The following is a 26,083-nucleotide window of genomic DNA, read 5'->3' as shown; positions in this document are numbered from 1 at the left end:
AGGCGAATATTGAAGAGACTGAGGCAGGAGTCTGGGGGATGAGACACAATCTGAGCGTTTCACTGACACCTCCTCATTCTTCAAACACACAGCACTGACTGGGGAATGACCCACAACCCAGAGCAGGTGGTTCCATAGCTCAGGGGTTAGAGCACTGGTCTAGTAAACCAGGGGTTATGAGTTCAAAGCTCCCTGGGGCCTATTCTAAAGTAGCTCAATATTTAAGTTCACTGTCAATTAACAAGGGCTTTAATTATAAATATTAAACAGCTCCGAGACCGACCATGGAACTGCAAGTTCTCGTCTCGCTTACATTGTCTCTCCATCTGCCTTTGCCATTTTACATCTTTTTACCCCTCTCTCCCTTTTCCGCTATCTCACTGTGATATATTCACAGAGCATAAGCACACACAGCTTCCAACATGGCAGGCAGCTCTCTCGGAAGCCTCCGGAAATCTGCCTGGTTCTGTTTATTATTAACTATGCAGTTGCAGTACACAATACGTCCACATCCACAGAGTGGAGCTATAAACATTACAAGCTTACAGACATTGCACTTCTCCCTCCTCAATGAAGAAGTTATTATAACAAACATCATACATAACTTTCATGTTTATACATAACACAGGATATAAACTTATTCTTTTTTCCATATTTACAAATTTAACTTTACCACTTGTTTTCTGTTTCGAAGAGGATTTCTTCGCTCTTGAACAGAACCTTCCAAACATGGTGTCGATTTCACACTCATTCGAGGCTCATCCTGAAGAACGTTTTCCTCACGGAATTTCCTTGATTTTCATTTGAACTCACTCTAACTTCAGGCTCTTTGTTTTCCTGACTCGGACTCAGACTTTCATTCTGATTCTCTCCTGGATTTGTTTCCAGTACATTGGATTTAGGATTTGCTCCTGGTGTATCAGAACTATCTGATGAGTCAGAAATAATTGAATCATTCCCACCTTCAACTCCTTCCATGTCTGTCGGTAAAATATGATCAATATGAACAAACCTAACCTGTCCATTATCAAACATCCTTACCAAATATGTGCGCGGACCACATATCTTCATCACTCTTCCTGGTAACCACTTTAAACATTTATGGTGATGGTTCTTCACTCTCACCTTCTGGTTCAATTTCACACTTCTCTCTTTTACTCTACCTCTATCATGGTTCTCTTTCTGTCTTAATTGTGTCTCTTCTACGGACTGTGCCAAATTTGGCTTTAACAACGAGAATCTGGTTCGTGGCTGTTGTTTGAGAAACAACTCTGCTGGTGTTCTACCAGTAGTTGTATGAGGAGTATTTCAATATGGAATCAAAAAATTAACCAATTTGTGATCCAATGACAATTGTCGTTTCCTTGGATTTGGATCTAACATTTGTTTTGTGAGGACACGTTTTACAATTTGTACAGTGCGCTCTGCTGCACCATTCGAAGCAGGATGGTATGGTGGAACCTTGGTATGTTTCACACCATTTTTGCTCGTGAACTGTGCAAATTCTTCTGAACGAAATTGTGGTCCAGTATCTGAAACAATTTCTTCAGGGAGGCCAAATGAAGAAAATAATTTTCGTAAAATGTCCACTGTTTTACTTGTTGTTATTTTCCACATTGGAAACACCTCAACCCACTTCGAATGGCTATCAATCACAATGAACAATTGTTGTCCTTCTAACTCAGCAAAATCAATATGTAGCCTTTGCCACACCCTGGGAGTGGGTGCATTCCTAATTGCATCCAGCTTTCCCATGGTTGGATGTAAACCATCTTTGTCTACTCTGTACCCTAAGTACTCCACTGAGTTTTTAAATAACTCACACTTACGAGCAGACACGCGCACTCTGTGCTTCTCAAGCCTTTTGAGGACTTCATTCAATATGTTATTGTGAATTTGTCTATTTGATGCTGAAATTCGTATGTCATCTAAATAACATACTAACCCTTCAATACCTTGCAAAATCTGGTTCATCACCCCTTGGAATATGGCAGGGGCGGAAGACACTCCAAACGGTAGCCTATTAAATTGATATAGGCCTAGATGAGTATTTATAGTCAAACATGACTTGGACTCCTCATCTTGTTCAAGCTGGAAATCACGCAATTTGTCGATGTACAGCGACTCCGCTATTACACTCACGGATGCACCCGTGTCAATTTCCATTGATATCTCTCACTCCATCCACTCTCTCTCCCCTTCCCCCCATTCCCCACTCTCTCTCTCCCCTTCCCCCTCTCTCTCACTCCTTGCACTCTCTCTTTTCCCTTCCCCTCTCTTTCCTGTTCCTTCCCCTGTCTTTCACAGAGTAGGTGGCTCCATAGCTCAGGGGTAAGAGCACTGGTCTTGTAAACCAGGGGTCGTGGGTTCAAATCTCACTGGGGCCTACTCAAAATTAGCTCAGTATTTCAATTAACAAGGGCTTTAATTATAAATATTAAACAGCTCCAAGACCAACTCTGCAACAACAGGCTCCCTTCCCCCTCTCCTCTTCTCGATTCTCTTTCCCCTTCCAAATCTCTTTCTCCCTTCCTCATCACGACCTGTTCTATATCTTTTTACCCCTCTCTCCTTTCCCGCTATCTCGCTTTCCCCGTCTCTCACTCATTCCCCTTTCCCCCCTTCCCTTGCCTCACCCTCTCACTCCTCTTGCTCTCCCCTTCCCTCTCTACTTTCATTCTCTCCCCACTCCTTCCTCTCTCTCCTTCCTCGTCTATCTTACTTCTCTCCCTAACCCCTCTGTCCGCTAACCACTCCTTCCCCCTCTCTCCCCTTCCCTCTCTCACTCCTTCCACTCTCTCCCCACCATTCCAGACACTCTCTCCACTTACCCCCTCTTTCCTCTCCCCCTCTGACTCTCCCTTCCCCTCACTCTTCCTACCTGTCTCCCCTTCCCTCTCTCTCACTCCTTCCCCTCTCTCTCCCCTTCCCCTCTCTCTCTCCTCTCTCTCTCTCCCCTTCCCTGATACGTCCTTACTGCACAGTATAAATGCACACGAGGCCCATGCTTGAGAGAAGGTCAGTCTGTGACCTGTCCTTTATTCCACAGCACTCAAGTGATGGAAGTGGGTGGAGCTTCCACTTTTATACCTGAAGATCCAGGTTAGGAGTGTCTCCCACAAGTTCACCCCCTTGTGGTCAATGTTCTCATAGTGTACAGCTTTGGTCAGATGAGACATGGGTTAAAATGCTGGTTGAATAAATGACAATTCCCCTCTCTCTCACTCCTTGCACTCTCTCTTTTCCCTTTCCCTCTCTTTCCTGCTCCTTCCCCTGTCTTTCTCAAAGCAGGTGGCTCCATAGCTCAGGGGCTAGAGCACTGATCTAGTAAACCAGGGGTTGTGAGTTCAAATCTTACTGGGGCCTACTCAAAATTAGTTCAGTATTTAAGTTCACTGTCAATTAACAAGGGCTTAAATTATAAATATTAAACAGCTCTGAGACCGACCCTTGAAAAACAGGCTTCTCTCTACCCTTCCAAACCTCTTTCTTCCTTCCCTATCACAATCCATTCTGCATCTTTTTACCCTCTCTCCCGCTATCTCTCTTTCCCCGTCTCTCACTCCTTCCCCTCTCTCCCCTCACTCTCTATCCTTTCACCTATCTCGCCCCTTCTGCTCTCTCCTTGCTGATCTTTCTCCTCTTCCCCCTCTCTCTCAGCTTCCCCCCTCTCTCCCTCTCCTTCCCCCCTCGCTCCCCATTCTGCTCTCTCTCCCCTTCCCCTCTCACTCACTCCTTCCTCTCTCCCTTTTCATTTTCTCCCCTCCTCGCTCTATCTTCCCTCTCCTTCTCCCTCCCTTCACCTGTCTCCACTCCCCTCCCTCCTGACTTTCTCTCCTTCCCTCACTCTCGCTCTCCCCTTTCCCATCAGACTCTCCCCCTCCCCATCTCAACAATTCTCCCCTTCTCCCTCTCTCCCCTTCCTCCGCTCTGCACAGAAAGAGAGAGACAGTGAGAGAGAGAGAGAGAGAGAGATCGAGAGACTGAGAGACAGAGAGAAAGAGAGAGAGACAGAGAGATTGAGGCAGACTGTGACTGAGTTGTTTTGGGATGTTTTACTACGTGAAAGACCCGATATATCGATGTTGAGAGGCGAATATTGAAGAGATGGAGGCTGGAGTCTGGGGGATGAGACACAATCTGAGCGTTTCACTGACCCCTCCTCATTCTTCAAACACACAGCACTAACTGGGGAATGACCCACAGCCCACAACAGGTGGCTCCATAGCTCAGGGGTTAGAGCACTGGTCTAGTAAACCAGGGGTCGTGGGTTCAAATCTCACTGGGGCCAACTCAAAATTAGCTCAGTATTTAAATTAGTAAGGGCTTTAATTGTAAATATGGGTCAAATACTTTATTACGATGGAGAGTGACAGAGTTAAATCAGAGATGAGGGCCTTGAAGTTCAGGAAAGATAACTTTGATGGTGTGAGATGTGAATAGACTGGCCAGTGATCCTTAAAGGGTTGATGTTGGATTGACAATGGCAAACATTTAAAGATCACATGGATGAACTCCAACAATTACACATCCCTGTCTGGAGTAAAAATAAAATGGGGAATGTGGCTCACAAGGGAAATGAAGGATTGTGTTAAATCCAAGGAAGAGGCAGAAAAATTGGCCAGAAAAAGCAGCAAACCTGAGGACTGGGAGAATTTTGTAATACAGCAGAGGAGGACAAAGGGTTTAACCAGGAGAGGGGGGAGGGGCAAATAGAGGATGAGAGGAAGCTTGCAGGCAACATAAAAGCTTCCAAAAAGATGAGTGACGACAAACATAGATCCCTTGCAGTCAGATTCAGGTGAATTTATAATGGGGAACAAAGAAATGGCGGACCAGTTAAACAAATACTTTGGTTCTGTCTTCACGAAGGAAGACACAAATAAGTTTCCGGAAGTACGAGGGGACTGGGGGGGTCCAGTGAGAAGGGGGAACTGAAGGATATCCGTATTAGGTGGGAACTTGTGTTCGGGAAATTGATGGGATTGAAGGCTGATAAATCCCCAGGGCCTGATAGCCTGCATCCCAGAGTACTTAAGGAAGTGGCCCTCAAAATAGTGGATGCATTGGTGATCATTTTCCAACAGTCTATCGACTCTGGATCAGTTCCTATGGACTGGAGGGTAACTAATGTTATGCCGCTGTTTAAAAAAGGAGGGAGAGAGAAAGCGGGTAATTATAGACCGGTTAGCCTGACATCGGTAGTGGGGAAAATGATGGAATCAATTATTAAACATGAAATAGCAGCACATTTGGAAAGCAGTGACAGGATCGATCCAAGTCAGCATGGATTTATGAAAGGGAAATGATGCCAGACAAATCTTCTGGAATTTTTTGAGGATGTAACTCGGAGAGTGGACAAGGGAGAACCAGTGGATGTGGTGTATTTGGACTTTCAAAAGGCTTTTGACAAGGTTCCACACAAGAGATTAGTGTGCAAAATTAAAGCACATGGTACTGGGGGTAATGTACTGACGTGGATAGAGAACTGGTTGGCAGACAGGAAGCAAAGAATCGGGATAAACGGGTCGTTTTCAGAATGGCAGGCAGTGACTAGTGGGGTGCCGCAGGGCTCAGTGCTGGGACCCCAGCTATTTACAATATACATTAATGATTTGGATGAGGGAATTGAGTGTAATATCTCCAACTGGGTGGCAGTGTGAGCTGTGGGGAGGACACTAAAAGTGTGTAGGGTGACTTGGACAGGTTAGGTGAGTGGGCAAATGCATGGCAGATGCAGTATAATGTGGATAAATGTGAGGTTATCCACTTTGGGGGCAAAAACATGAAGGCAGAATATTATCTGAATGGCGGCAGATTTGGAAAAGGGGAGGTGCAACGAGACCTGGGTGTCATGGTACATCAGTCATTGAAAGTTGGCATGCAGGTACAGCATTTTTCTCTGCCCTCCCCATCACTGTTATGTTCAGAATAAATCCACGGGACTGTATCGTAAGCTGAAACTATTGTGACCTTGGTCTCTTTATTGAGACCCCAGAGTGGGGAAGCAGCATGGTGAATCACCTTATGTACCTGCTTGTCCCAGGGTGCACAGGTGACCCTTAGGCCTCCCACAGGTGTGCCCCCTAGTGGCAAGTCTGACATATTGGTGAGGTTTAGGTGCATACATAACATCACTCCCCCCCCCGCCCCCTCCAAAGGCTTATGTACCAGTTATTTGCAAGTTGAGGCGATATGACGCCCTGTGTCCCCGGGTCGATCACCTGATTTGAATTCCTGGCCTGGGTGAGTTGGTCGGAACGTTGCTGCCCGGCCGAGTGCCTGGTGTGATGGGACAGACGTGGCCAGGTCCTTTCACAATGGTGGCCTGCTTATCGATAGTTTGCAGTCTGGTCTGGTCCAAACGCTTTCTGCGTTTGCTCAGTACATGGTTTCACAACCAAACACTCCATTTTCATCACACACACACACACACTCCATTCCCCTCTTTGTCTCACACAGTGCTCTCGGCCCCATCTGGGGGCCCTGAATATTGTCCCCTGGTTCTGGACTTCCCCAACATCGGGAACATTCTTCCTGCATCTAACCTGTCCCGTCCCGTCAGAATCTTATACGTTTCTATGAGATCCCCTCTCATCCTTCTAAACTCCAGTGTTTAATGGTCCAGTTTATCCAGTCTCTCCTCATATATCAGTCCAGCCATCCCGGGAATCAGTCTGGTGAACCTTCGCTGCACTCCCTCAATAGCAAGAATGTCCTTCCTCAGATTAGGAGACCAAAACTGAACACAATATTCCAGGTGAGGCCTCACCAAGGCCCTGTACAACTGCAGTAAGACCTCCCTGCTCCTATACTCAAATCCTCTCACTATGAAGGCCAACATACCATTTGCCTTCTTCACCGCCTGCTGTACCTGCATGCCAACTTTCAATGTCTGATGAACCATGACACCCAGGTCTTGTTGCACCTCCCCTTTTCCTAATCTGTCACCATTCAGATAATATTCTGCCTTCCTGTTTTTGCCACCAAAGTGGATAACCTCACATTTATCCACATTATACTGCATCTGCCATGCATTTGCCCACTCACCTAACCTGTCCAAGTCACCCTGCAGCCTCTTAGCATCCTCCTCACAGCTCACACCGCCACCCAGCTTAGTGTCATCTGCAAACTTGGAGATATTACACTCAATTCCTTTATCTAAATCATTGACGTATATTGTAAATAGCTGGGGTCCCAGCACTGAGCCCTGCGGTACCCCACTAGTCACTGCCTCCCATTCCGAAAAGGGCCCGTTTATCCCGGGATCCGGCAGACAGCAGCTTGCGAAGGATGACCTCGTGACCGATTCCGAGCACGAAACCGTTCGGCAACATTTCCCGCAAAGATCCCGCAAAAACCGTACTGCCCCGCAAGGAATCTTCTGGCCCTGGGAGCGCCGGTGGGTGTAAAAGTGATACCTGGCCTTTAAGGTGCTCTCCTTCGGCTTGAGGCGTTCCCACACCAGCACACACAGCTCTGTGTAAGTCTTCTCCTCTGGTTTGACCGGTGCCAGCAGGTTTTTGAGCAGGCCGTATACCGGAGACCCACATACGGTGAGGAGAATCGCCCTGGTCTTGATCGCCCTCTCTCAGCCTCGTCCTGTTCATTGGCGACGTAGTACCGGTCGGGACGCTCAACGAAGGCTTCCCACATCATCACCCTCAACAAATCCCTCAACAAGACCAACGGCAGCCATTACCGTGTGAAGGTTGGTGATCCGTTACTCGTCGCCAGTGAGTGATGTTCAGAATAAATCCACAGGACTGTATTGCAAGCTCAAACTGTGGTGACCTTGTGCTCTTTATTCAGACTCCAGGGTGGGGAAGCAGTATGGTGAGTCACCTTTTTTCCCTGCTTGTCCCAGGGTGTACAGGTGACCATTGGGTCTCCCACAGGTGTGCCCCCTAGTGGCAAGTCTTACATATTGGTGACGTTTACATGTGTACACAACAATCACGACCCGTTCCACATCTTTTTATTCCTCTCTCACTTTCCCGCTATCTCGCTTTCACCGTCTCTCACTCATTCCCCTCTCCCCCTTTCCACTCCCTCACCTCACCCCCTTCCCGTCCCACTCTCTCCCCTTCCGACTCTGCCTTTCCACTCTCCCACTCCCTCCTCCTTCTCCGCTCCCTTTCCTCCCTTCCCTCCTCTCTCTCTCTCATTTCCCTTTCCTTTCAGATTCTCCCCTTCTCCCTCTCTCCCCTTCCCCTTTCTCCCTCCCCTGCCTCACTCTCTCACTCCTTCCCCTCTCTCTCTCACTCCTTCCCCATCACTCTTCTTAACATCTCTTTCACCTTCCCCCCGCTCTCTCTCTCCTTCCCTCTCTTTCCCCTCCCCTCTCTCGCTCTTGCCTTCCCTCTCTCTCTCTCCCATTCCCCTTTCACTCACTCCTTCCCTTCTCCCTTTTCATTTTCTCCCCTCCTCTCTCTCTCCCCTCCATCACCTTCTTCCTCCCCTCCCCAGTCTCCACTCCCCTCCATCCTCCCTTTCATTCCTTTACTCGCGCTCTCCGCTTTCCCATCAGACTTTCCCCCGCCCCATCTCTCCCATCCCCCCGCTCTCTCCCCTTCCCCCGCTCTCCACTGCCTCCTCGAGGGACCGAGTGAGAAGGTGAGAGACAGAAAGAAAGAGAGAGAGACAGAGACACAGGGAGAAAGAGAGACAGAGCCAGAGTGTGACTGAGTTGCCTTGGGATGTTTTACGACGTGAAAGACCCGATATATCGATGTTGAGAGGCGAATATTGAAGAGACGGAGGCAGAAGTCTGGGGGATGAGACACAATCTGAGCGTTTCACTGACCCCCCTCCTCATTCTTCAAACACACAGCACTAACTGGGGAATGACCCACAGTTCAGGGCAGGTGGTTCCATAGCTCAGGGGTTAGAGCACTGGTCTAGTAAACTAGGGGTCGTGGGTTCAAATATCACTGGGGTTTACTCAAAATTAATTAAGTATTTAAATACAGTGTCAACTAACAAGGGCTTTAATTATAAATATTAAACATCTCTGAGACTGACCCTGGAACAACAGGATTCTCTCCCTCTCTGCTTGACATGTTTTACATTTTTTTCCGCTTTCTCGCTTTTCCCGTCTCTCACATTCCCGTCTCTCACATTCCCGTCTCTCACATTCCCATCTCTCACCCTCTTCCATCCCCCACTCTCCCCTTCCCTCTCTTCCCTCCCCTCCCTCCTCTCTCTCTCTTTTCCCTTTTTTTTCAGATTCTCCCATTCCCCCTCTCTCTGTCCCCTCCCTCTCTTTCTCTCTCTCCCCTCCCTCTCTCCTCTTCCCTTCTCTCTCTCCCCTTCCTCCCTCGCCTTCCATCTCTTTCCCTCCCCTTCCGCTCTCTCCTATTCCCCTCTCTTATCCTTTCCTCTCTCTCTATCTCTCTCCTTCCCCCTCTCTCTGTCCCCTCCCTCTCTTTCCCCTCCCCCTCTCTCTCTCCCCTTCCGCTCTCTCTTCCTCCCTGTCTCCCATTTCCAACTCTCTCTCACTCCTTCCTACCTCTCTCCCTTTCCCACTATCTCGCTTTCCCCGTCTCTCACTGTGATATATTCACAGAGCACAGCACACACAGCTCCTAACAAGGCAGGCAGCGATCTCGGAAACCTCCGGAAATCTGCCTGGTTCAGTTTAATTATTAACTCTGCAGTTGCAGTACACAATATGTCCACATCCACAGTGTGGAGCTACAGACATTACAAGCTTGCAGACATTACACTCACTCATTCCCCTCTCTAACCCTCTCCCCTCACTGTCTCTCCTTCCCCCTCTCTCCGCTTTTCACTCTCCGCTTTCCTCTCCTTCCTCCCTCTCTTTCGTCCCCTCCCTCCCCTCCCTCCTCTCTCTCTCTCTCTTTTCCATTTCTTTTCAGGTTTCCCCCTGCTCCCACCCTCTCCCCTTCCCCTCCCGCTCTTTCACATTCCCAACTTTCTCTTTTCCCTTCCCCTCTCTTTCCCTCTCCTTCCCCACTCTTTCTCTCCCCTTCCCCTCTCTCTCTCACTCCTTCCCCATCACTCCTCTCAACATCTCTTTCACCTTCCCCCCACTCTCTCTCCCCTTCCCTCTCTTTCCCCTCCCCTCTCTCGCTCTTGCCTTCCCTCTCTCTCTTCCATTCCCTTCTCGCTCACTCCTTCCCCTCTCCCTTTTCATTTTCTCCCCTCCTCTCTCTCTCCTCTCCCTCACCTTCTCTCTCCCCTCCACAGTCTCCACTCCCCTCCATCCTCCCTTTCATTCCCTCGCTCTCGCTCTCCCCTTTCCCATCAGACTCTCCCCCTCCCCATCTCTCCCATCCCCCCCTCTCTCTCCCCTTCTCCCTCTCTCTCCCCTTCCCCCGCTCTACCCTCTCCCCTCGAGGGACAGAGTGAGAAGGTGAGAGACAGAAAGAAAGAGACAGAGGCAGTGAGATAGAGAGACAGAGAGATTGGGACAGAGTGTGACTGAGTTGCCTTGGGATGTTTTACTACGTGAAAGATCCGATTATATCGATGTTGAGAGGCGAATATTGAAGAGACGGAGGCAGGAGTCTGGGGGATGAGACACAATCTGAGTGTTTCACTGACCCCTCCTCATTCTTCAAACACACAGCACATACTGGGGAATGACCCACAGCCCAGGGCCAGTGGCTCCATAGCTCAGGGGTTAGAGCACTGGTTTAGTAAACCAGGGGTCGTGGGCTCAAATCTCACTGGGGCCTACTCAAAATTAGTTCAGTATTTAAATTCACTTTCAATTAATAAGGGCTTTAATTATAAATATTAAACAGCTCAGAGACCGACCTTGGAACAACAGGCTCCCTGTGTACTTTGACACTCTCTTCTCCCTACCCATTCAACATATTTTTCCCCCTCTCCCCTCACCCTCTGTCCCCTACCCAATCTCTGTGTCTCTTCTCCCTTTCTTTTAAGATTCACCGATAAAAACATTAGAACATCAGAAATAGGAGCAGGAGAAGGCCATACGGCCCCTCGAGCCTGCTCCGCCATTCAATACGATCATGGCTGATCCGATCATGGACTCAGCTCCACTTCCCTGCCTGCTCCCCTTATCTCCTTATCGGTTAAGAAACTGCCTATCTCTGTCTTAAATTTATTCAATGACCCGGCTTCCACAGCTCTCTGAGGAAGAGAATTCCACAGATTTACAACCCTCTGAGAGAAGAAATTCCTCCTCATCTCAGTTTTAAATGGGTGGCCCCTTATTCTAAGACCATGCCCCCTAGATCTAGTCTCCCCCATCAGTGGAAACACCCTCTCTGCATCCACCTTGTCGAGCCCCCTCATAATCTTATACGTTTCGATAAGATCACCTCTCATTCTTCTGAATTCCAATGAGTAGAGGCCCAACCTCCTCAACCTTTTCTCATAAGTCAACCCTCTCATCCCCGGAATCAACCGAGTGAACCTTCACTGAACTGCCTCCAAAGCAAGTATACCCTTTCGTAAATATGGAAACCAAAACTGCACGCAGTACTCCAGGTGTGGCCTCACCAATACCCTGTATAACTGTAGCAAGACTTCCCTGCTTTTATACTCAATCCCCTTTGCAATAAAGGCCAAGATACCATTGGCCTTCCTGATCACTTGCTGTACCTGCATACTAACCTTTTGTGTTTCATGCACAAGTAACCCCCAGGTCCCACTGTACTGCGGCCCTTTGCAATCGTTCTCCATTTAAATAATAACTTGCTCTTTAATTTTTTTCTGTCAAAGTGCATGACCTTACACTTTCCAACATTATACTCCATCTGACAAATTTTTGCCCACTCACTTAGCCTGTCTAGGTCCTTTTGCAGATTTTTTGTGTCCTCCTCACACATTGCTTTTCCTCCCATCTTTGTATCGTCAGCAAACTTGCCTACGTTACACTCAGTCCCTTCTTCCAAGTCGTTAATATAGATTGTAAATAGTTGGGGTCCCAGCACTGATCCCTGCGGCACACCACTAGTTACTGGTTGGTAACCAGCGAATGAACCTGTTGTGTTCCTAACACAGATGAGACTGCACACAGGGAGGTTAAAGTAACAGTGACCTCAGTCTTTATTAAGACACTCCAGAGTGAGGAACAGGCCTTAGGGCCCGGCTTATATACAGTGCTCCCAAGGGATGCTGGGATCCCTTGGGACTTCAGGGGATGCGCTCCCTGGTGGCGGAAGATGGGAGTGCATGCTTTACAGATACACAACAGAACCATCTATTCTTCTCTCTCCCCTTCCTTCTCCCAGTCCTTCCGCTCTCTCTCCCCCCCTTAACTCTATCTCTTCATCCCCGCCCTTTCCCCCTCCCCCTCTCTCTCTCCCCTTCCCCTCCCACATTACCATTCCCCTCGCTCACTCCCCTTCCCCTCTCTCTCTCTCTCCCCTTTCCTCTCTACTGTCATTCTCCCCCCACTCCTTCCCCTCTCTTTCCTCCCTCCTCTATCTTGCCTCTCTCTCCCCTCCCCCTCTCTCCCCTTCCCCCTCTGCTTTCTCACTCTCCCTTTCACTCTCCCTCTCCCCTTCCACTCTCGTCCCTCCCCTCCCTCCACTCTCTCTCTTTACCATTCTTTTCCGATTCTCCCCTTCGCCCTCTCTGTCTCCCCTTCCTTTCTCTCTCCCCTGTCTCCTCCCTCTCTCGTCTTCCCATCTCTCTCCCCTTCCCGTCTCACCCCTCCCCGTCTCTCCCCTCCCCCTCTCCTTCTCTCCCATTCCTCTCTCTCTCACTCCGTCTCCCTCTCTCTTCCCTTCCCAGAGCAGGTGGCTCCATAGCTCAGGGGTTAGAGCACTGGTCTAGTAAACCAGGGGTCGTGAGTTCAAATCTCACTGGGGCCTCCTCAAGATCAGCTTATTTATTAAATTCACCGTCAATTAACAAGGGCTTTAATTATAAATATTAACCAGCTCTGAGACCGACCCTGGAACAACAGGCTCCCCTCTCCTCTCCTTGTCTCCCTCACACTCTCTCTTCCCCTTCCAAATCTCTCTCTGCCCTCCCCATCACTGTTATGTTCAGAATAAATCCACGGGACCGTATCGTAAGCTGAAACTATTGTGACCTTGGTCTCTTTATTGAGACCCCAGAGTGGGGAAGCAGCATGGTGGATCACCTTATGTACCTGCTTGTCCCAGGGTGCACAAGTGACCCTTAGGCCTCCCACAGGTGTGTCCCCTAGTGGCAAGTCTGACATATTGGTGAGGTTTAGGTGCATACATAACATCACTCCCCCCCGCCCCCTCCAAAGGCTTATGTACCAGTTATTTGCAAGTTGAGGCGATATGACGCCCTGTGTCCCCGGGTCGATCACCTGATTTGAATTCCTGGCCTGGGTGAGTTGGTCGGAACGTTGCTGCCCGGCCGAGTGCCTGGTGTGATGGGACAGACGTGGCCAGGTCCTTTCACAATGGTGGCCTGCTTATCGATAGTTTGCAGTCTGGTCTGGTCCAAACGCTTTCTGCGTTTGCTCAGTACATGGTTTCACAACCAAACACTCCATTTTCATCACACACACACACACACTCCATTCCCCTCTTTGTCTCACACAGTGCTCTCGGCCCCATCTGGGGGCCCTGAATATTGTCCACGTCACTTATTCTGATGTGGTGTGGAGGGGGGCCGTACGATCGTGGTGCATTCTCTGCTGATAGCAGGCGGAAGGCTCGGTCCTGAGCGACTCTGTCCGGTGACTGCGTAGCAACCCGGGACAGCCGGGGTCTGTTGGAAGTCTACCGCGACACGTGTGGTGCTCGGCTTGGTGATCTGGGCTGCCCGCTGCGGACTATTGTCGCTGACCCTAAGGCCTGGAGAGCCCAGGATGGGCCGATACGGCCCTGAGACTTTCAGTGGTAGCGGGAGGCCGTGTGGTCCCCCGTGGATCCTGGGACGTAGTACGGAGGTTCCCGCACCACCGACTGTGTGTAGCCTCCCTGCCTTTCTTTGTAACACGTTGCAGGGTTTGCCCCACAGGGGGGGGGGGCAATCTGATGGGATGAGCATTACGTCTTTGCGACGGATAAGCTGCAACACTCCCGTCTGGCGGTTCGCCGTGAGCAGGCGGTAATGTGGGACCCTGGCTGGTCCAGGGCCTAAACTGAGGGGGCCCTTACGGTGGACCCATCGCTTTCTCGCACTTCCGTAACAACGAGCAGGTCTGTGGGCTGCGCCGTTTCCACCCCAGGGGGGGTGGGCAAGGTTGGTCAACTGAGGGCATCAGCGCCATTCTCAGTGCCTGGCCCGTGGCGGATCATGTTACAGAGCACACACAGTGTGAGACATATTCCAAACAAAGCCTTGATAATGTGCCTCTGCTCTCCCAAAACTGTGGGATGGGCAGCTTGTCTGACTCGGGCACATATTGGGACCCCTGTTGGTGCCTCTCTTTTGCCCCATGAACGCAGGCTACTGCCTTGGGTAACTTACAGGATACATGTACAACCGGTTGGGGCTCGCCCGCTACTTTGGTTTGGTGTACAACACTCCCGACCTCGTGTGGTAACACATCACTTGCTACGAACACTTATAAGAACATAAGAACATGAGAATTAGGAACAGGAGAAGACCATCTAGCCCCTCGAGCCTGCTCCGCCATTCAACAAGATCATGGCTGATCTGGCCGTGGACTCAGCTCCACTTACCCGCCCGCTCCCCGTAACCCTTAATTCCCTTATTGGTTAAAAATCTATCTCTCTGTGACTTGAATACATTCAATGAGCTAGCCTCAACTGCTTCCCTGGGCAGAGAATTCCACAGATTCACAACCCTCTGGGAGAAGAAATTCCTTCTCAACTCGGTTTTAAATTGGCTCCCCAGTATTTTGAGGCTGTGCCCCCTAGTTCTAGTCTCCCCGACCAGTGGAAACAACCTCTCTGCCTCTATCTTGTCTATCCCTTTCATTATTTTAAATGTTTCTATAAGATCACCCCTCATCCTTCTGAACTCCCAACGAGTAAAGACCCAGTCTACTCAATCTATCATCATAAGGTAACCCCCTCATCTCCGGAATCAGCCGAGTGAATTGTCTCTGTACCCCCTCCAAAGCCAGTATATCCTTCCTTAAGTAAGGTGACCAAAACTGCACGCAGTACTCCAGGTGCGGCCTCACCAATACCCTGTACAGTTGCAGCAGGACCTCCCTGCTTTTGTACTCCATCCCTCTCGCAATGAAGGCCAACATTCCATTCGCCTTCCTGATTACCTGCTGCACCTGCAAACTAACTTTTTGGAACAACGTTTCCGTAGTGTAGTGGTTATCACGTTGACCTTAACACGCCAACAGACCATGTTTGGAAACCGGTTGGTAGCATTTCTCAAAAGAGTTTCATGCACAAGGACCCCCAGGTCCCTCTGCACTGCAGCATGTTGTAATTTCTCCCCATTCAAATAATATTCCCTTTTATTGTTTTTTTTCCCAAGGTGAATGACCTCACACTTTCCGACATTGTATTCCATCTGCCAAACCTTAGCCCACTCGCTTAACCTACCGAAATCTCTTTGCAGCCTCTCTGTGTCCTCTACACAACCCGCTTTCCCACTAATCTTAGTGTCATCCGCAAATTTTGTTACACTACACTCTGTCCCCTCTTCCAGGTCATCTGTGTATATTGTAAACAGTTGTGGTCACAGCACCGATACATATACAACTGTTAGATACATATACAACCGGTTAGGGCTCGCCCGCTACTTTGGCTTGGTGTACAACACTCCCGACCTCATGTGGTAACACATCACTTCCTACAAGTACTTTGTCAGATACATATACGACCGGTTGTTGTTTGCCCGCTACTTTGGCTTGTTTTAACGTACCCCCGACCCCATATGATAGTACACCATTGGCCGCGAAAGAACGCTCACATGGGTTCCACAGTGCAAACAACTTATTGGAACATAGTGGGTTCCTGGCCTTCTCAGCGGCCCCCCCCTTTACCTTTGCCCCAAACCCAGTGGCCTTCCTCGCTGGCCAGCACATGCCTCTGTTCCGTAGCGGCCACATCCCGTGGTCTGGACGTTTCTCTCGACCCGTGGTCTGGACGCTTCTCTCGACTGCCGCCATCTTCCTCCCCAGGGATTCCCGCCTCTGGCGTCGGGAAGACACATTCGGATGGTTTCGGCCGGAGCCCCGCTCCGCTTGGTCGACCTGGAGCCTCTTCCGTCGCCGCCAAGAGGTCGTCGGCTTCGGGTGGTGAGTACCCCCGTCTGTAACCGCTGCTCGGTTGGTCTTCGCCTCCTGGTGGTCGCGATGAGCGGCCTGTGCCTCGGGGGTCTGCAAATGGATCTGCACTTCGACGCCTGGTTCAGCTGAAGGTGGGGGGCTTGCTCAGCCTTTGAGCAAGGGGAGAGGTTGTTCGCCAGAGAAGGTACACAGAGGTCTTCCCAGTTCCATCGAATCTTCCCCATCCACCTTCTACCAAGCAGCATTGGCCCATCACCTGAAACAATCCACAGAGGTAAATCGCGCACCGCTCCCTCATGGGATACCCTTATGCCCGCACTACCAATAACTGGTCTCAGTTCCTTGGTGTAGGTGCCCAGCTTTGCCTGAATCGGGATCAGCTTGGGTCATTGTGCTCTGTCGCCCCCCCCCACAGCCTCTCGAATGCCTTCTGGCTCATTATTGATTGACTCGCCCCCGTGTCTAGTTCCATGGAGACTGGAGTGCCATTAGGTTCAACTTTTCACATTATCGGAGGGCTTTTGGTGGTGAAGGTGTGTGCCCCATGTACTTCCCCTTCAGCCTCAGGTTGAGTTGCCTCTCCTGCTCGTTCAGCGTGACCCTCGCTGGATCGATGGTCCTCTCCTGACTCTGCCACGTGGTGAGTCACAGACCGTTTGCACATTCGCTGGAGGTGCCCCATTGTTCCACGGCCCTTGCACACACAGGGCTTGAATCGACATTGATGGGCTCGATGGCTGACCCCAGCAGCGCCAACATGGTGCTAATGGATCCGCATTCACGGCCCACGGCGGACTCTGAGTCACTCGAGGCCTAGGTCTGGCCTCTGCGGTCATGTGGGCCCTGTCCTGTGCCGTGCTGCCTGCTGAATACATTATTTTATGCACAGTACTTGCCGGTGAGCTTCGAATCTGTTTCGTGTTATCGCTCGTGGATATGAAGGCCTGGGCTGTCGTGATGGCCTTGCTCAGATAGAAACATAGAAACAGAGAAAATAGGTGCAGGAGCAGGCCATTCGGCCCTTCGAGCCTGCACCACCATTCAATAAGATCATGGCTGATCATTCACCTCAGTACCCCTTTCCTGCTTTCTCTCCATACCCCTTGATCCCTTTAGCCTTAAGGGCCATATCTAACTCCCTCTTGAATATATCCAATGAACTGGCCTCAACAACTCTCTGCGGCAGGGAATTCCACAGGTTAACAACTCTCTGAGTGAAGAAATTTCTCCTCATCTCAGTCCTAAATGGCCTAACCCTTATCCTTAGACTGTGTCCCCTGGTTCTGGACTTCCCCAACATCGGGAACATTCTTCCCGCATCTAACCTGTCCCGTCCCGTCAGAATCTTATACGTTTCTCTGAGATCCCCTCTCATCCTTCTAAACTCCAGTGTATAAAGGCCCAGTTTATCCAGTCTCTCCTCATATATCAGTCCAGCCATCCCGGGAATCAGTCTGGTGAACCTTCGCTGCACTCCCTCAATAGCAAGAATGTCCTTCCTCAGATTAGGAGACCAAAACTGAACACAATATTCCAGGTGTGGCCTCACCAAGGCCCTGTACAACTGCAGTAAGACCTCCCTGCTCCTATACTCAAATCCTCTCGCTATGTCGACCAACATACCATTTGACTTCTTCACCGCCTGCTGTACCTGCATGCCAACTTTCAATGACTGATGAACCATGACACCCAGGTCTCGTTGCACCTCCCCTTTTCCTAATCTGTCACCATTCAGATAATATTCTGCCTTCCTGTTTTTGCCCCCAAAGTGGATAACCTCACATTTATCCACATTATACTGCATCTGCCATGCATTTGCCCACTCACCTAACCTGTCCAAGTCACCCTGCAGCCTCTTAGCATCCTCCTCACAACTCTCACTGCCACCCAGCTTAGTGTCATCTGCAAACTTGGAGATATTACACTCAATTCCTGTATCCAAATCATTGATGTATATTGTAAATAGCTGGGGTCCCAGCACTGAGCCCTGCGGCACCCCACTAGTCACTGCCTCCCATTCCGAAAAGGGCCCGTTTATCCCGGGATCCGGCAGACAGCAGCTTGCGAAGGATGACCTCGTGACCGATTCCGAGCACGAAACCGTTCGGCAACATTTCCCGCAAAGATCCCGCAAAAACCGTACTGCCCCGCAAGGAATCTTCTGGCCCTGGGAGCGCCGGTGGGTGTAAAAGTGATACCTGGCCTTTAAGGTGCTCTCCTTCGGCTTGAGGCGTTCCCACACCAGCACACACAGCTCTGTGTAAGTCTTCTCCTCTGGTTTGACCGGTGCCAGCAGGTTTTTGAGCAGGCCGTATATCGGAGACCCACATACGGTGAGGAGAATCGCCCTGGTCTTGATCGCCCTCTCTCAGCCTCGTCCTGTTCATTGGCGACGTAGTACCGGTCGGGACGCTCAACGAAGGCTTCCCAAATCATCACCCTCAACAAATCCCTCAACAAGACCAACGGCAGCCATTACCGTGTGAAGGTTGGTGATCCGTTACTCGTCGCCAGTGAGTGATGTTCAGAATAAATCCACAGGACTGTATTGCAAGCTCAAACTGTGGTGACCTTGTGCTCTTTATTCAGACTCCAGGGTGGGGAAGCAGTATGGTGAGTCACCTTATATACCTGCTTGTCCCAGGGTGTACAGGTGACCATTGGGTCTCCCACAGGTGTGCCCCCTAGTGGCAAGTCTTACATATTGGTGACGCTTACATGTGTACACAACAATCACGACCCGTTCCACATCTTTTTATTCCTCTCTCACTTTCCCGCTATCTCGCTTTCCCCGTCTCTCACTCATTCCCCTCTCCCCCTTTCCCCTCCCTCACCTCACCCTCTTCCCGTCCCACTCTCTCCCCCTCCGACTCTGCCTTTCCACTCTCCCTCTCCCTCCTCCTTCTCCGCTCCCTTTCCTCCCCTCCCTCCTCTCTCTCTCTCTTTTCCCTTTCCTTTCAGATTCTCCCCTTCTCCCTCTCTCCCCTTCCCCTTTCTCTGTCCCCTTCCTCGCTCTCTCACTCCTTCCCCTCTCTCTTTCACTCCTTCCCCATCACTCCTCTTAACATCACTTTCACCTTCTCCCCGCTCTCTCTCCCCTTCCCTCTCTTTCCCTTCCCCTCTCTCGCTCTCGCCTTACCCCTCTCTCTCCCATTCCCCTCTCGCTCACTCCTTCCCCTCTCCCTTTTCATTTTCTCCCCTCCTCTCTCTCTCCCCTCCCTCTCCTTCTCCCTCCCCTCCCCAGTCTCCACTCCCCTCCATCCTCCCTTTCATTCCCTCGCTCTCGCTCTCCCCTTTCCCATCAGACTCTCCCCCTTCCCATCTCTCCCATCCTCCCCCTCTCTCCCCTTCTCCCTCTCTCTCCCCTTACCCCGCTTTAGCCTCCCCGCTCGAGGGACAAAGTGAGAAGGTGAGAGACAGAAAGAAAGAGAGAGAGACAGAGAGACAGAGAGAAAGAGAGACAGAGCCAGAGTGTGACTGAGTTGCCTTGGGATGTTTTACTCCGTGAAAGACCCGATATATCGATGTTGAGAAGTGAATATTGAAACATAGAAACATAGAAACATAGAAAATAGGTGCAGGAGTAGGCCATTCGGCCCTTCTAGCCTGCACCAACATTCAACTTCAGTACCCCATTCCTGCTTTCTCGCCATACCCCTTGATCCCCCTAGTAGTAAGGACCTCATCTGACTCCTTTTTGAATATATTTAGTGAATTGGCCTCAACAACTTTCTGTGGTAGAGAATTCCACAGGTTCACCACTCTCTGGGTGAAGAAGTTCCTCCGCATCTCGGTCCTAAATGGCTTACCCCTTATCCTTAGACTGTGACCTCTGGTTCTGGACTTCCCCAACATTGGGAACATTCTTCCTGCATCTAACCTGTCTAACCCCGTCAGAATTTTAAATGTTTCTATGAGGTCCCCTCTCATTCTTCTGAACTCCAGTGAATACAAGCCCAGTTGATCCAGTCTTTCTTGATAGGTCAGTCCCGCCATCCCGGGAATCAGTCTGGTGAACCTTCGCTGCACTCCCTCAATAGCAAGAATGTCCTTCCTCAGGTTAGGAGACCAAAACTGTACACAATACTCCAGGTGTGGCCTCACCAATGCCCTGTACAACTGTAGCAACACCTCCCTGCCCCTGTACTCAAATCCCCTTGCTATGAAGGCCAACATGCCATTTGCTTTCTTAACCGCCTGCTGTACCTGCATGCCAACCTTCAATGACTGATGTACCATGACACCCAGGTCTCTTTGCACCTCCCCTTTTCCTAATCTGTCACCATTCAGATAATAGTCTGTCTCTCTGTTTTTACCACCAAAGTGGATAACCTCACATTTATCCACATTATACTTCAAGAGACGGAGACAGGAGTTTGGGGGATGAGACACAATCTGAGTGTTTCACTGACCCCCTCCTCATTCTTCAAACAGTATTTAGTAAACCAGGTATCGTGGGTTCAAATCTCACTGCGACCTACTCAAAATTAGCTCAGTATTTAAATTCACCGTCAATTTACAAAGGCATTGATTATAAATATTAAACAGCTCTGAGATTGACCCTGGAACTACAAGCTCCCCTCACACCTTTCCCTGTCCCTCTAGATCACGACCCGTTGGACATTTTTTTTTTAACTCCTCTCTCACTTTCCCGCAATCTCACTTTCTCCATCTCTCTCTCCCCTTTCCCTCTCTCTCTCCCCTTCTACTCTCTCTCCTTCCGCTCCCTCCCCTCACTCCTCTCTCTCCCTCTTTTGCCTTTCTTTTCAGATTCTCCCCTGCTCCCTCTCTCTCCCCTTCCTTTCTCTCTCCCCTGCCTCCTCCCTCTCTCGACTTCCCATCTCTCTCCCCTTCCCCTCTCTCCCCTCCCTCCTCTCTCTCACTCTTTTGCCTTTCTTTTCAGATTCTCCCCTGCTCCCTCTCTCTCCCCTTCCTTTCTCTCTCCCCTGCCTCCTCCCTCTCTCGACTTCCCATCTCGCTCCCCTCCCCCTCTCGCTCTCTCCCATTCGGCTCTCTCCCATTCCCCTCTGGCTGACTCCTTCCCCCTCTCTCTCCCATTCCCTCTCCCACTCATTCCCCTCTCTCCCTCCTTTTACAACTTCCAAGCACTAATCTCTCTCACAGAGCCGACACAGACATGATGGGCCGAATGGCCCTCCTTGTGTGCTGTAAGATTCTGTCAATGTTCAGGGATGAATCACCGAGAATGATTATTCGGGCCCCACCTCCTTGTTAACAATAGTAAGATGTAAACAGGAGCTGGTATTACAGGTGGCTCCATAGCTCAGGGGTTAGAGCACTGGTCTTGTAAACCAGGGGTCGTGGTTTCAAATCTCACTGGGGCCCACTCAATTTTGGCTTCTGTTACTGAATTGACCGTCAATCGACGACAGGCCGATATCATCAACAGGAACCACTCACTCCGCACTTTACAATCTGCCCACAGCACTTTCACTTCCCACCCCCAGTCTGTATCCCACCTTTTCCACATCCAGTCTCAGAGACACCGATATATCATTGACTCATAGAAACTTACAGCAGGGAAGGAGACCATTTCGGCCCATCGTGTCCGCACCAGCCGACCAAGAGCTATCTGCTGGGCGGTCCGCATGTCCCAGACACGAGACTCCCCAAAGCAAGCGCTCCACTCGAAACTCCTTCACGGCAAGCGAGCCAAAGGTGGGCAGAGGAAACGTTACAAGGGACACCCTCAAAGCCTCCCTGATAAAGTGCAACATCCCCACCGACACCTGGGAGTCCCTGGCCAAAGACCAGTCTCCCCTTCCATCTCTCTCACTCCTTCCCCACTCTCTCCCCTTCCCCTCTCTCTCCCTCCTTCCACTCTCTCTTTTCCCTTCCCCTCTCTTTCCTGCTCCTTCCCCTGTCGTTCAGAGAGCAGGTGGCTCCATAGCTCAGGGGTTAGTGCACGGGTCTTATAAACCAGGGGTCGTAAGTTCAAATCTCACTGGGCTCTAATTTTAGTATTTAGATACCCGTTTCTCATTCCTCCCACTCTCTTCCCCCTTGAAAGGATGCAAAATTCGAAAGGATATTTAATTTTGGACTATCGATCGCAAAGTTTGCAACCCTAAAGTGCTTATGGAAGAAACTATGAACTTTAGTAGAATTTTGGAATTTTTAAAGACAAATTCAAGGCTGTGTGCGGGCCCAAAGAACGAACAGGAGACAACTTGATTATTGAGGCTGTCTGGGTGTTGGGACTAATGTAACTTGTCTGGAGAAATGGGTAGTCGAGAATCCTTCTCCACAAGAGACATTAGCATTACAACAAATAACCCAGAGATAGCCAACCATCAACCTGAATCTGGAAAACCATTTCAGCATATACATCAAAAAGAGGCCCAAACCAGCCTGTTTGCGAAAAACTAAGCACAAAAGGACATTGCGATTACCAAACTAATATTTCCATCAGGAAACAGTTTATCGAACATCAACCCACCCAAAACATATTAACTTTTAACGAGCCCGCCAAAATATTACAAAGAGGAGTCAAGCCCGCCAAATTCAATCAAAGAATCCTGGGCTGATTTGGTGTGAAGATTAGAACCACTCAAACCGTATAACTGGCCCCTGTTTTAACAGAGGGTGTGACATACTTTGCCATACAACCGAGACCACGCTTGTGTCATCAAGAAGGGAGAGAAACCAACGCGACCATTGTAAACTAACTTCTCCAGCCTCGAAGTCCTGAAGTCCTGAAGGAAGAACATCACCATCGCGGCAACAACTGACCACAGCCAACGTGGTATCAATGAAAATCCACCGTGATCGACCAAACGACAAATAAACTCCAACTGGAAGAAACCGAAGAATCGAAAGTTTCCAGTCTACAATCTAAGCCCTGACTACCAACAGGTGAAAACATTACCTAAAGAGACTTTGAACCTATTTCTAACGAAGAAAACCGGGTACTTACCCCATAGATCCAAAACGTGCTTTACCGCATCAGTGGACTCAACCCAACTGAAGATTATGCAGCTAGAAGTCTTCTCCGACGTTCGGGGTGCGGCAAGCAGAACCTACACAATTCAAGGAACCCCGAAACCGCGAACTACCGCTAACTGACCAGAAAGGATTGGTAAGCATAGTCCCTGCCTGCCCTGGAGTCTAACCTAGCTAGGATTAGGTATGGGGAGGTGGGAGGTGTCATTATACTGTACACCCCCTTTGAATGTGTAATGTATTGTTCTTTATTCGAGTGATTATAAGTTTTGACATTGTATTTTCTTGTCTTTAATAAAATCAAAGTTCTTTTGCACCAAACCAGTGACCTTTGCACTTTGTCACACCCCCCCAAATAAATCCAGAGTCTAGAACCCAAGGGAGTGGGGGCGATTCGAACCGCTCAAGTAGGTCAGAGGTGAACCTGACCCCCGGGACCACCACCACACCCTTACACTCCCGTCTCTCTCTTTTCCCTTTCCTTTCAGGTTCTCCCCCTCTCTGCTCTCCCCCTCTCTCTCTCACTCCTTCCCCCTCTCTCCCCGTAACATCTCTCTCCCCTTCCTCCCTCTCTCTCCCTTGCCTCTCCATCTTCCTCCCTGTCTCCCCATCCCCTTCCCCTCCCACTCTTTCCCCTCCCCCTCACTCTCCCGCTCCTTCCCCTCTCTCCCCGGCCTTCCACACTCTCTCTCTCCCCTTCCCCTTCCTCTCTCTCCCTTTCTCCGCTCTCTCTCACCCCTTCCCTCACTTTTTTCCCTCCTTTCAGGTTGTCTCCCTCACTGCCCTCACCCTCTGTCTCTCATTCCTTCCTCCTCTCTCTCCCCTTCCCTCACTCACTTCCCCCTTTTCCCTCTCTCCTTTCTCTCTCTTTTCCCTTTCCTTTCAGATTCTCTCCCTCTCTCTCCCCTTCCCCTCTCTGCCCTCCCCCTCTCTCTCTCATTCCTTCCCCCTCTCTCCCCTTAACATCTCTTTCCCCATCCTCTCTCTCCCCTGCCCCTCCTAGTCTCCTCTTCCCCCCTCTCTCTCACTCCTTCCCCACTCTCTATTTTGCCCTGTCTCCCCCTCCCCTTCCCCTCCCACTCTCCCTCTCTTCCACTCATTCAGCTCTCTTTACCCACTCACTCTCTCTCTCCATCCCCTCCCTCTCTTTCCCCACCTTCCTCTCTTCCTCGCTGTCTCCTCTTCCCCGTCTCTCTCTCACTCCTTCCCCTCACTCTCCCCTTCCCTCTCTCTCACTCCCTCCCCTCACTCTCCCCTTCCCTTTCTCTCACTCCTTCCCCTCACTCTCCCCTTCCCTTTCTCTCAATCCTTCCCCTCACTCTCCCCTTCCCTCTCTCTTCCTCTAATAGAGCCCCACCTAGTGGACTATCGATGTAATAACAACGACTGACACGCTCCTCTCTCTCTCCTTCTCTCTCTCTCTCTCTCTCTCTCCCCTTCCCACTCTCACTCTCTCCTTCCCTCTCCCTGCCCCTTTCCCCTGCTATCTCCCCTTCTCCACTCTCCGCTCCTTTCTCTCCACTCACTCCTCAATCTCTCTCCTCCCTCTCTCTCTCTCTCCCCCCTTTCCCTTCTGACTTTCCCCTTCCCCCTCTCGAACCCCTTCTGGCTCGAGAGACAGTGAGCGACAGAGAGAAAGTGATAGAGAGACAGAGGGAGTGAGAAAGAGACAGACAGAGAGACAGAGAGATTGAGGCAGAGTGTGACTGAGTTGCCTTGGGATGCTTTACTACGTGAAAGAGCCGATATATCGATGTTGAGAAGTGAATATTGAAGAGACGGAGGCAGGAGTCTGGGGGATGAGACACAATCTGAGCGTTTCACTGACCCCTCCTCATTCTTCAAATGAAAAAACTGGCTCCTCTTCACCTGGCCAGGCTGTGGGTTCATTGTTCAGCTTCCCGTCTGAGACTGGAGATGGGAAGTGCTTTCACGTTCGAGTGGCTTTCTAATCTGGTCACTGGCTTCACGTGAACGGGTGCCTCAGGTTCCTGAGCCCCTTTGTCAGTGGCCCCCCCTTCCTTTTGCTGGGACTGGCGGGTGAACCTTTACATCCTGGGTTTTGTCACAGACAGCCGCCATGTGGTCTCCAGAGTTTTAACAAACCAGCGTTTTCACGTACCTGCACAGGGAGATCCCATCACAGGGAAAATACCCTCAGAGACAAACCCTACAAAGTCCACGCAATATTCTCGACTGAGTCCATTCTTTAACCAGAGACTTTGCGATCTATTCACTCTCTCTCCCCTTCCCATCTCTCCCTTTCCCCTCTCTCTCCCCTGCCTCCTTCCTCTCTCCCCTTCCCCACTCTCTCTCTCACCCCTTCCCTCTCTCTCCCCTTCCCCTCTCTCCCCTTCCATCCCTTATTCCCCCCTTCCCCACTCTCTCTCTCAACTTCCCCCTCTTTCTCATTCCTTCCCGCTTTCTCTCTCCTCTTCCCCCTCTCTCTCCCCTTCCCCTCTCTCCCCTTCCATCCCTTATTCCCCCCTTCCCCACTCTCTCTCTCAACTTCCCCCTCTTTCTCATTCCTTCCAGCTCTCTCTCTCTCCTTCCACTCTCTCTTTTCCCTTCCCCGCTCTTTCCTGCTCCTTCCCCTGTCGCTCCCAGCACAGGTGGCACCATAGCTCAGGGGTTAGAACACTGGTCTTGTAAACCAGAGATCCTGAATTCAAATTTCCCAGGAACCCACTCTAAATTAGCTCAGTATTTAAATTCACTCTCAATTAACTTCAAGCCTGTCTCTCCCCTTCCAAATATCACCCTTTCTACTCCGCTTCCCCTCCCTCCTCCTCTCTCTTTCTTTTCAGATTCTCCCCTGCTCCCTCTCTCTAACCTTCCTTTCTCTCTCCCCTGCCTCCTCCCTCTCTCGACTTCCCATCTCTCTCCCCTCCCCCTCTCGCTCTCTCCCATTCCCCTCTGGCTGATTCCTTCCCATTCCCTCTCCCACTCATTCCCCTCTCTCCCGCCTTT

At 50.3% G+C, this 26,083-nt stretch overlaps 6 non-coding genes across 6 annotated transcripts; all 6 read left to right on the top strand.

The window, feature by feature from the left end:
- Positions 1 to 2,314: 2,314 nt before the first annotated feature.
- Positions 2,315 to 2,387, top strand: trnat-ugu (transfer RNA threonine (anticodon UGU)). The gene has a single exon. It is a non-coding gene; the product is annotated as a tRNA-Thr (tRNA).
- Positions 2,388 to 3,293: 906 nt separating this feature from the next.
- Positions 3,294 to 3,366, top strand: trnat-agu (transfer RNA threonine (anticodon AGU)). Its single transcript has one exon. It is a non-coding gene; the product is annotated as a tRNA-Thr (tRNA).
- Positions 3,367 to 4,218: 852 nt separating this feature from the next.
- Positions 4,219 to 4,291, top strand: trnat-agu (transfer RNA threonine (anticodon AGU)). Its single transcript has one exon. It is a non-coding gene; the product is annotated as a tRNA-Thr (tRNA).
- Positions 4,292 to 10,630: 6,339 nt separating this feature from the next.
- trnat-agu (transfer RNA threonine (anticodon AGU)) lies at positions 10,631 to 10,703 on the top strand. Its single transcript has one exon. It is a non-coding gene; the product is annotated as a tRNA-Thr (tRNA).
- A 2,039-nt stretch (positions 10,704 to 12,742) lies between these two features.
- trnat-agu (transfer RNA threonine (anticodon AGU)) lies at positions 12,743 to 12,815 on the top strand. Its single transcript has one exon. It is a non-coding gene; the product is annotated as a tRNA-Thr (tRNA).
- Positions 12,816 to 21,423: 8,608 nt separating this feature from the next.
- trnat-ugu (transfer RNA threonine (anticodon UGU)) lies at positions 21,424 to 21,496 on the top strand. Its single transcript has one exon. It is a non-coding gene; the product is annotated as a tRNA-Thr (tRNA).
- Positions 21,497 to 26,083: the final 4,587 nt, after the last annotated feature.

Source organism: Pristiophorus japonicus, unplaced genomic scaffold, assembly GCF_044704955.1.
Source record: "Pristiophorus japonicus isolate sPriJap1 unplaced genomic scaffold, sPriJap1.hap1 HAP1_SCAFFOLD_1116, whole genome shotgun sequence".
NCBI classification, from domain to species: Eukaryota; Metazoa; Chordata; class Chondrichthyes; family Pristiophoridae; genus Pristiophorus; species Pristiophorus japonicus.
Note: the sequence above shows the minus strand (reverse complement) of the source record. Positions and strands in the feature narration are given on the sequence as shown.